General features: G+C 40.7%; 1 protein-coding gene across 2 annotated transcripts in view; it reads right to left on the minus strand.

Annotated features, from left to right (window-relative positions):
* Positions 1-10,386, minus strand: part of slc38a3a (solute carrier family 38 member 3a) — a 99,402-nt gene extending 89,016 nt beyond the window's left edge. For both annotated transcript variants that reach the window (XM_036559353.1, XM_036559356.1), the window contains exon 1: positions 10,191-10,386. The gene's annotated coding sequence lies outside the window, so the exon portion shown is untranslated. The remainder of the gene's footprint in view (positions 1-10,190) is intronic.
* Positions 10,387-10,944: the final 558 nt, after the last annotated feature.

A 10,944-nucleotide genomic window follows, 5' to 3' on the forward strand; every position in this document is an offset into this window, starting at 1 on the left:
TGTCATCCTGACACGGAGAAAGGCTCTTAGAAAAACAGTTCCGAACAGCGCTAAACTAACAATAAATAGAAGCCTGCATGTCCAGTAATGTGATGGAAGTCATGATGTCATGGCTGTAGCCAACAGTAGCCTTCATACACTGGTACATCCGTGACACCACTCAGTGTATTCTAGTAAACACCGACAAACCCAAACATCACCCTGTTGTGTTGTACATGTGAGTGACTGAAGTCAAGAGGACGTTCTTCTCCCTCCACTCCCGTTCAGTCTGACTGTTCGGAGAGCGACTGGCAGCATCCTGCTGTGGTTGGTTGGTAAATGGTGAGCTCTGGCCACATTTGCAGTGTGTGGTGAGTAAAGAGACGATCCCACTTCTCTCCCGTGAGAGTATGAGCTCAATATGAGCACTTGCTTTAATTAACTCAGGGTTGAAAGTTTCCTCCAGGGGTTTTTAACAATCACGTCAAATCTAAGCCTGTATAAGTGATTGTCAGCTTGGTGGTGGGGCTGTCACTATAGATTACATTGGTGCTATTCTGACCAACTCATTGATTCATTGCATTTCCAGTATTACAAATATACATATACATACACATATATATATATATTGCTGCTGTCGGAACAAAACCTTCTGTCTCCATTTTTGTCGTTTTTCAGCTTTCATCATAATTTTAACATGCCTGTTGCTCTTTACACTGTACACACATTTTATGAAGAATGGACCAAAAGAAACGGCCCAAAATTACCTGTAAAAAAAGTCTGGTTCCATTGACTTACATTAAAAGTAAAGTATGTTTTTTCCCTCTCCTGTAAAGTTACCATTTCAGAGATACGAGGTTTTGTTTCGACAGCAGTGATATGTATATATTGAACGGAGAAAATTCTTACTTTCTAATGTATAAACCTGTATTCCAAGTCATTTTGGATTATTTCTACAAGCCATCATTCATTAAATAAAATGTTCACACAACGTGAAGGCCAGCTGGCATTTTCAAATGCTTTCAAAAAGATTAAAATCAACAAAAAAGGAAGTTTTGTCATGACAGTGATGATATATACATACGTACATGTATGTTTTTCTGAATTTTAGTGCATGAAATATCCATCCATCATCTAAACCGCTTATCCTTCTGGGTCGCGGTGGTGTATGAAATATATTTTATATAATCTAATTCATTATTTAATTATTTGCTTAGTTTAATGTTCTGGAAAAAATATAATTAAAAAAAGAAAACGTGTTCTTACTTTTGCACTGACCCCATATTTTTTTATTTCTTATATATATATATATATATATATGAATAATTTTGTCCTTGACAGTCATTCAGAGTGGTTTGATGTGAATTGGTTGATTGTCAGACTACAACATAGGCCATTTTATTTTTTATTTACTATCCAAAACCACCCGTGAACCTAAACATGTCTGATGAGTTTTATATATGTAATTTTGATTCAAGTATAAGTTGTCATATGCACAGAGAAACAGACAGTAACAGTGCACAGTGAAATTCTTACTCCGCACTCCCTCCTAGACAAGTTACTACAGTCTTTCAGTCAGAAAAGTAAGCATAAAAAAATTGCAACCACTAACTAATCAGCTGTAAGTCATTTTTTTGTTTATATGCGGGTGATTCAGTGTAGTACTGTATTATCAGTTTAAGGACTGCTCTGAGCGCAGTGGCTAACGCCGCACTGCAAGGATTTGCCCCATCAAGCTCGTGCCAACTGTGCCAAAGGTCCGTCCACATACGCTTGTTTATGTCTCAAAGCAACACACGGCTGCACTCCGACTGCCGACTGAACAGCTACAAGATGGACCCAACTCCATCCTCAATGTCCAAACAAACATCCAGACAGAGCAGTGCGCTGCTGCACTGAGGTGGGATCTGCAGTGGGAGTGAGGTGAGATGGGAATTTGCCTTTCATGCACTTTAAGCCGACTCAAGCAAGCGATGTTTGCTTTTCATTGCCGAGCAGGTAAAGTACGACCTGTGGGCAGCAGACGAGTACATTACACACGAATGAAAGCTTTGATCCAATAAAGCCGAGAAAGACTGAAGCGGTGGACCATCAAAGTGCTCCACGGTAATGTGAAATTGAATTCCATAAAATATAAGAACGATCATCTTACAGACAAGGTCTTGGATTAAGACGAAAACTTGCCAGCAGCATTTCCTGTCCAGTATTTGTTTCCCAAACTGTTAGCTTTATTATACTGTCTGGCAGACACCCTCTAGGTATCCTTTCATCATATTTCCTAAGACAGATTGCTCCAGAGTTTGAGGCATGCCTGAAAAAACAAAAATGAACTCTACAAAAAGCCCTCACGAACCAAGATAGAACCCAATTTTGTGCATTCCATCTGTGTCGGCCAAAGGGGCGCCGTTATTTGCGGAATGGGTCACCGAGAACGATAAGCTGGCTTATAACGGTGCTGGAACGTGGACTGAAATGTTACCAATCAGCTACAAAGCTGCAGTCAGCAGAAAAGCAGAACTATTATCACTTCAAAGCGACTCCACTCAACTAGACTCCACTCAGCTCATGTACATTCACGCTAATTCGGTTAAAGGATATTTCCATTGTGGTTTCTGTGGCCAAACATGTGGTCAGGACTGTTTTCTTTACTGACCTGAGATCACTGGACACCAGGGATATCAGTTCACTGTCTTTGGGCAGGATTTTCCATCCAAGCTTATCTCAAAGGCACTTTGCTTTTGCTAGGTCTTTTTGGTCTTTTGCTATGCTACTGCTACATGCTACCTACAAAATGGTACACTAATTTACGAGGCAGACTGTGGGCCTCATTATCTTTGTCTGCATATCTCTGTGAAGCACCTTCGTGCTTACAAAGATTTCAAATAAAAAGGTAGGTCTACCACTGTGGTGGCAAATAGGCCCAGTCCCATTTCTAATTTTTACCCCTATCACTTGTTTTTCGAGTGTCATCTTGCCCCTTAGAACTGAGTTACAGGGGGTAGTGATTGAAATCTTTCCTCTGAAATGGGACCCTCAAATAAAAAGAGCATTACTTCATTAACAGCTACCAGCGCTGCTCTGTAGGCGACCCTGCCAGTCTGCAGTGAGAGCAGAGGAGGGTAAAGTTCAGCTCCTCACTGCTGGGCTTTAGTTACATTTAAGGAATTATGACTTCAAAGAGGGTACAGTTATTTATCGCCCACCCATAATTCTTATGAAGCTGAAATCAGCTATTTGCTAGATTCTCGTTCGAATCTTCCCGTTCCACCTTAAACAGTGCAGCAGTTCTGACTATTTAAGGGAACGGGAAATTTAGCCAGCTAACTACTAAGACATAAGCAAACTACTAACAATTTTTTATGTTTGTTATGAAGAAAAGGACCACAATACACTGGAACAATATTAAGCTGACCAAGGGGTAAGGGCTAAGTGGTAGGGGTGAGGGGTGACATCGGACCATAATGTCCCTGCAGCTTTGAAGCCATAAAAATTAGCTTAAAATAAAAATGAATCACAAAAAGTTGACGTCTGTTATAGTAGTGGGTGGTACACCGGTTCAGATCCCTCCTCAGTACGATTTTTGTTGTAATTCTTACAACTGTATTCCACAAATAAGCCCAGATAACACGACTCACAAACATGCAAACCACGCTAGCGTTAGCCTGTTTAGCTGAGTGGCTGAATCAGGGACATTTCAGTTACATTTCAAATGAAAATAAAACACGGTGATCCCTCGATCTCCTCTCACTGTTTAGGCTGTTACATCTGAAATAGCCCCCTTGTTCTCGAGGCAGTGGAGATAAAGGGAAGTGCCCGACTCTTGGTGTTAGCCTTAGCCTAACATGGACACAACAGAGATTAGCGCACAATTAGTGAAACAATCTGTGGACCTGCTGGTGCTGAAGCGTGAATGACTGTAATATTTTCCAGACTGACAGTCAGAGGAGTGAGTGTGCGGGACACATATGAGACAAACAACCTGAGAAATTCGATGAAGCTGACGTTGGCTTCTCATTCAAATACCCCGTTCCACCTTAAATGGTGCAGCAGTTACATTCAGGTGCTTTTACTGATGCTGCTCCATTTAAGGTGGAACAGAAAATTCAAACACAAAGCTGCAGAATGATAAGCGCTGATGATTTGTCGCTGGTGTTACAGTCAGTGGTGTAACAGTCAGTGGTGTTATAGTCAGAGGAGTTACAGTCAGTGATGTAACAGTCAGAGGAGTTACAGTCAGTGGTGTAACAGGCAGTGGTGTAACAGTCAGAGGAGTTACAGTCAGTGGTGTTACAGGCAGTGGTGTAACAGTCAGTGGTGTTACAGGCAGTGGTGTAACAGTCAGTGGTGTAACAGTCAGTGGTGTAACAGTCAGAGGAGTTACAGTCAGTGGTGTAACAGTCAGTGGTGTAACAGTCAGTGGTGTAACAGTCAGAGGAGTTACAGTCAGTGGTGTTACAATTTTTACTCATTTGTAGTTTTACACTTACATACTAAGATGATTACTCTGTTTACTAAAATAATGGTAGAATAACTCAGAATAATGTCAAAGTCAAACAATTAGCCAATGCTAGTTTATGTTTGAGCGCTGTGGGCAACCCATGAAATACAATTTCAACTACAACAGAGAGATAAAAGATAATAAATATGATATTAAAAACAGAAAATAAGGAGACAAGGTTCCTTGGTAATTATTATATTATTTAAAGATGAAAAACATTTATTTTTCAAGTTCTCTGCATAATTAAACAGTTAAGACATAAACAAAGTCGTTCAGAGTGGTTTGGTGTGAAACGCTCCGTTCTAGAGAAACTTACCGAGTCAGAATTCTTTACAGTGGTGGTGATAGGAACCAGACGTCTGAATGCCTCTAAAATTTCCTAGGTGAAATGTTATTTATTACATTTCAAACATTATTACATGAAGTGCTTATGAATATGCTGCCTGATGCCTGAGACACTGTTTTACACGTTTTGAGATCAGATTTTGGCCTAAAACATTAAAATCTGTTCATGAAACACCACATGAAGGACGTCATAAGGCAAAATAGTCCCAGAAGAAAATAATTTCATCAAATTTTCCACTGTTATATCATCATCAGCATTCCATATAAAACTCAGAAGACTCGTGTAGGTCACTGGTGGTTTTCGATAGCAAATAAAATGGCTATATTTGTGTTGTAGTCATGGCGACCCCTGGTTCCTATCACCACCACTGTAAAGAAACCTGAGTCTTTACAAGAATTATGGAGAAATTTTAGAAAATCTTCTCTTTAAAGCCAAACATGTCAGCAGGAGGTTTGTAGCTTTCCCTTTTACAGACTTGGACAGGCAGAAAAAAATGTATTAACATAAACAATCCTGCTTTACTTGGCAGAACACACTCACTCACTCACGCAGAGTGCACGCTCCAAGCTCTAATCTCCAAATCAGTGGTTTCCAACTCAGCTCTTGCTCTGACTCCAGTGTGATGTCTGTCAGAGAAAGATCAGCGCTGCGGACAGGCGGCCAGCACCATGTGAACTGAGGGCTGGCCAGAAATCTTTTATAAATGCCCTGCTGCTGTAAGTGGGTCACTCGTCCCACTGTGTCACCTGCAGCACCTTGCAGTAACCTCCACACCAGCGGGACCCAGGTGCTAGCAGCACAGTGAGGGAACGTTATGTGACCCACTGGTCAGACCTGCCTGAGAACAGCCTGCGGCTAGATGTGGACAAAATGCTAGTACTGTGAGGTGAAGCTTTCTTTTACAGTCCCCTACGTTCTGTATATCAACATTTTTAAAAAATAAAGTTTTCTGATTTTTATTTTCCTGATACTGAAAAATTAAATTGAATTTAATGGTGGTTTTGAAATAAATTATAGGGAAAATAATTTCAATTCACAATTTAATTTTAAACGTTACTCACTGCCGCCCTCTAAAGGTGTTATTAACAAACATCAAATAAACAAACGTTACTCACCGCTGCCCTCTAAAGGTGTTATTAACAAACATCAAATAAACAAACGTTACTCACCGCCGCCCTCTAAAGGTGTTATTAACAAACATCAAATAAACAAAGTTACTCACCGCCGCCCTCTAAAGGTGTTATTAACAAACATCAAATAAACAAACGTTACTCACTGCTGCCCTCTAAAGGTGTTATTAACAAACATCAAATAAACAAACGTTACTCACCGCCGCCCTCTAAAGGTATTATTAACAAACATCGTAATAAACAAAACGTTACTCACCGCCGCCCTCTAAAGGTGTTATTAACAAACATCAAATAAACAAACGTTACTCACCGCCGCCCTCTAAAGGTGTTATTAACAAACATCGTAATAAACAAAAATTGCTCACCGCCGCCCTCTAAAGGTATTATTAACAAACATCGTAATAAACAAACGTTACTCACCGCTGCCCTCTAAAGGTATTATTAACAAACATCAAATAAACAAACATTACTCACCGCCGCCCTCTAAAGGTGTTATTAACAAACATCAAATAATCAAACGTTACTCACCGCCGCCCTCTAAAGGTGTTATTCACAAACATCAAATAATCAAACGTTACTCACCGCCGCCCTCTAAAGGTGTTATTAACAAACATCGTAATAAACAAAAATTGCTCACCGCCGCCCTCTAAAGGTGTTATTAACAAACATCAAATAAACAAACATTACTCACCGGCGCCCTCTAAAGGTGTTATTAACAAACATCGTAATAAACAAACATTACTCACCGGTGCCCTCCAAAGGTGATATTAACAAACATCGTAATAAACACACATTACTCACCGCCGCCCTCTAAAGGTGTTATTAACAAACATCATATAAACAAACATTACTCACTGCTGCCCTCTAAAGGTGTTATTAACAAACATCATAATAAACAAACGTTACTCACCGCCGCCCTCTAAAGGTGTTATTAACAAACATCATAATAAACAAACATTACTCACTGTTGCCCTCTAAAGGTGATATTAACAAACATCGTAATAAATAAAATTACTCACCGCTGCCCTCTAAAGGTGTTATTCACAAACATCATAATAAACAAGCATTACTCACTGCCGCCCTCTACAGGTGATATTAACAAACATCACAGTAAACAAACATCACTCACCGCCGCCCTCTAAAGGTGTTATTAACAAACATCGTAATAAACAAAAATTACTCACTGCCGCCCTCTACAGGTGATACAAACGTTGGAATAAACAACGTTACTCACTGCCGCCCTCTACAGGTGATACAAACGTTGGAATAAACAAACGTTACTCACTGTTGCCCTCTAAAGGCGTCATTAACAAACAGACCTTAAGCCTTTTTTCTGAACTCATAATGCAGTTCAGATCTGTCATAAGCTGAGTGCTCAGTCCGGTTTCAGATCCCATCAATACCTGAGTTTGTGCTGATAATATTACAGTTTTAATGAACACAACTTAATACTTTAAATACTATATTTGACGTTCAATGAACTCCAACATTTGAGGCCACCCGGTTACTGAGTTTATGAAGTTAAAACAACCCATCCTTTTAACCGTGTGGAAAGGATAGCTATATATATTTGAATGATTCAGTCACCAAAACTTCCCACCAGGCGAAAGCAACTGCATGACTCACGTTTTTCCTCCCAGCACATATCCAGCCCACCTGCCTCAGAGAGACCATCGCTGCTACTGAACTTTCACTAGCACGTTTTCTGAAACATCCTCAAACAGAATCTGCTGAACGATGGATGCTGTTTGAACTATAAGTGTGGAGCTCCTCGCACTAAAAAAGACGTACTGAATTGCTTATATTCAAACGTGTGCATCATTTCCACACGAATAAAATATACTACATCAACACAGCTCTGTCTTTTAGATCACTTTCTTTGGGCAATAACAGCAATGATGTTTTATTCATGTGGAAATGATGGACACAGTTGAATCAAGCAAATTCAATGAATTGATTTTCTTTAGTCATTTTTTCCCCCTCTAACATAACTGGCCATCGACACTGGCACACTGGCATCAACATTCATGCCAACATCATATGAACTTAATATTCATTCAGTCTAGGGGTGGACGATATGGCTAAAATATATCACAATACTTCGAGACATTTTAACGATGCATGGTATGCATCACGATATTCCTTTTTCTGGGATTTATTAACCTGGAACTGACAAAACAGAAGCTGCACATAAAAACTATGACAATAATAATTATAAATCTACAACTATAATGATTTGTTTACGTATTACAAACTGCACTTGTAGCAAATCAGTGTTCTTTAAGTACTGATGATATCCATGATATACTTATAAAGCATACTGTGACATAATTTATTACAATAACGATCACATATTGCCATATTTCCCAACCCTAATTCAGTCAAATGGAGCAGAGTCTGTAGATACAGACTTTTATTTTGACACTTGATGCAATAGCTATTAAAGATGCACAATGATAGCAGAATCATATCCGTATTGGCACATACTTGCTTCCAAAAAACAATATTAGCATTGGACAGAAGTTTATTTTTGACCAATATTGATATTTTATGACGTTTTCATTGCACAAACGGAATGTTTAGATGACGCTGGGCTACTACACTAAAATATCAGCACTGTATTCATTTCACTGCATTTGTAACCCTCTACATTCCTCTGTTATGCTTATCCAGGTAGATCTGCATTTTATAGATGTTTACGTATCAGCATCGGCAGATATGTACATAGATATGTTGGATATCAGAGGTTACTCACAGGTCCCAGATTAGTGCCTCCTGAGGTCAAAGCATTTACAGTTTGTAAATCAAACAACCCCCTCAGTTTATATATAACGCACACCAACACACGCGCACAAATTATTTATATGTATACAAAGGTTTGTACATACCTGTTTATCCAACATTTCTGCTGAATCAAGGGAATTGAAAGGAATTCTACTACTTAGAAAAACGACATAATTCAGCCACTGAGATGTTAAGTTATTCCGAGTGGTTTGGTGTGAAATTGTTGACTGTAGAGACTCTCTTTACAGTGGTGGTGATAGGAACCAGGGGTCACCATGACTACAACACAAATATAGTCATTTTATTTACTATCCAAAACCACCAGTGAACCTACACGAGTCTGCTCAGTTTTGATATCGCTGTTGTCAAAAGAAAACCTTGTATCTCTGAAATGGTAACTTTACAGGAGAAGGAAAAAACCTACTTTACTTTTAATGTAAGTCAATGGAACCAGAATTTTTTCCAAGTCATTTTGAGCCGTTTCTTTTGGCCCATTCTTTATGAAATTTACAGACAATGTAAAGAGCAACAGGCATTTTCAAATTATGTCAAAAACTGAAAAACAACAAAAATAGAGGTACGAGGTTTTCTCCTGACAGCTGTGATATGTAATGTTGATAAAATGGTGGTAAATGTCAAAATAGTATGTTTTCGTTGGGGAATATTTTGCCTTAAACGCTCTGCATGCACCTCAGGAAACGTCTCAGGCATCAGGCAGCGTTTTCATAACCATTTCATGCAACAACTCTCTGTGAGGGAGGTTTTAGAGGTGGACGCCTGGTTCCTATCACCACCACTGTGAAAAATTCTGACTCACATCAGCCCTGTCTGAATGACTACATCTCAACCATGACGTTCCACCAAATTATTTGGGAAAAAAAACTGTGGAATTCCCCTTTAATAGGAAGTTTGTCCTCCCTTTGCTGTGGTTACAACCTCTACTCTTCTGGGAGGGCTTAACACTAGATGCTGGACCATTGCTGTGAGGATTTGACTGACCCTTAGTGAGATCAGGTGCTGATGTTGGATGATCGGTTCTGGATCTCCTACTCATTCCAAAGGTATTGGAGCTCCATCACTCCAGAGAACACAGCTCCACTGCTCCCCAGCCCAATGCTGGGGGGCTTTATACCCCTCTAGCCCAGGCTTGGCACTGGACATGGTGACTTTAGGCTCATGTGCAGCTGCTCCAGAGAGTCCCATTCCTTTGGCAATGCCAATGTATAATGTATGGACATTATACAAGCTCATTGGAAAGACTGTCTGGATGCTTTTGGACACGTCCATCACTGCTTTCATCCACACTACTCCTCCTCAAAGCCATAAACCGAGTCAGGCTGAAACGCTTCGCTCCCTCCGCGCGCAACGGGAGTCTCCGAGAAAACGGAGCTCAACGAGAGTCAAAGCCACAAACCGCACAGAATACATGAATAACGTGTCTGGCATCACTTACCGCCACACCGCGCTCTGTAGAATGGAGAGATGTCCTCACACTCCTACAGGCTCGCTCTCTCTCTCTCTCCTTGTCCTTCTATGTCTCTCTCTCTCTCCTCTGAACGGAGCAGCCACACTGCCCGCTTCTCTCCGACTCACAGCTGCTCTGAAGCTGCCCGGTGGTTTTAAAGTGGGTCGAAATGAGGAGCCCGCTCTTGCCCCCACCTCCTCCCTCCAACTACCCCCGCCCTCTACCGCCCCTCCGCGTCCAAACCCGCCAATCGCCGGCAATCACCCGCACCGTCCCCAACACTGAAGCCTTTATTTCTGTTTGTCTCGTTTACGGCTCTCACGTTAATAAACGGTGTTTGTTATGGCGAAGTCACGTGACCCGAGGTTGGTTTCGTTGACCAAATATAGGCTCAGAATTTTCTTACAGTTTTATTCCATCATATTTGACTCTGTGTTATTGGTGGTCGTTCGAGGTGGGAATTGTGTGAGAGAGGGAGAAGAAAAAGAAGCAGAAGCAGAGGAACAAAAGAGACAAAGAGAGAGAGAGAGAGAGAGAGAGAGAGAGAGAGAGAGCATGTGCGTGTGTTTCTGGGTCATTTTGGCGGGATTCGTTGGTGACGTTGGGCGTGTGACGTCAACGCGCCGGAAGTCTCTCCGTTACATGTGTCTGCTAGCTCCATAGAGAGTGATGATGAGACTCAACACAGATAAACAATTTTGTGGCCACTTTATTAGAAACACCCACCTTATGATTGCACTCA

The sequence above is a fragment of the Colossoma macropomum genome, unplaced genomic scaffold (genome assembly GCF_904425465.1).
Source record: "Colossoma macropomum unplaced genomic scaffold, Colossoma_macropomum, whole genome shotgun sequence".
Taxonomy (NCBI): domain Eukaryota; kingdom Metazoa; phylum Chordata; class Actinopteri; order Characiformes; family Serrasalmidae; genus Colossoma; species Colossoma macropomum.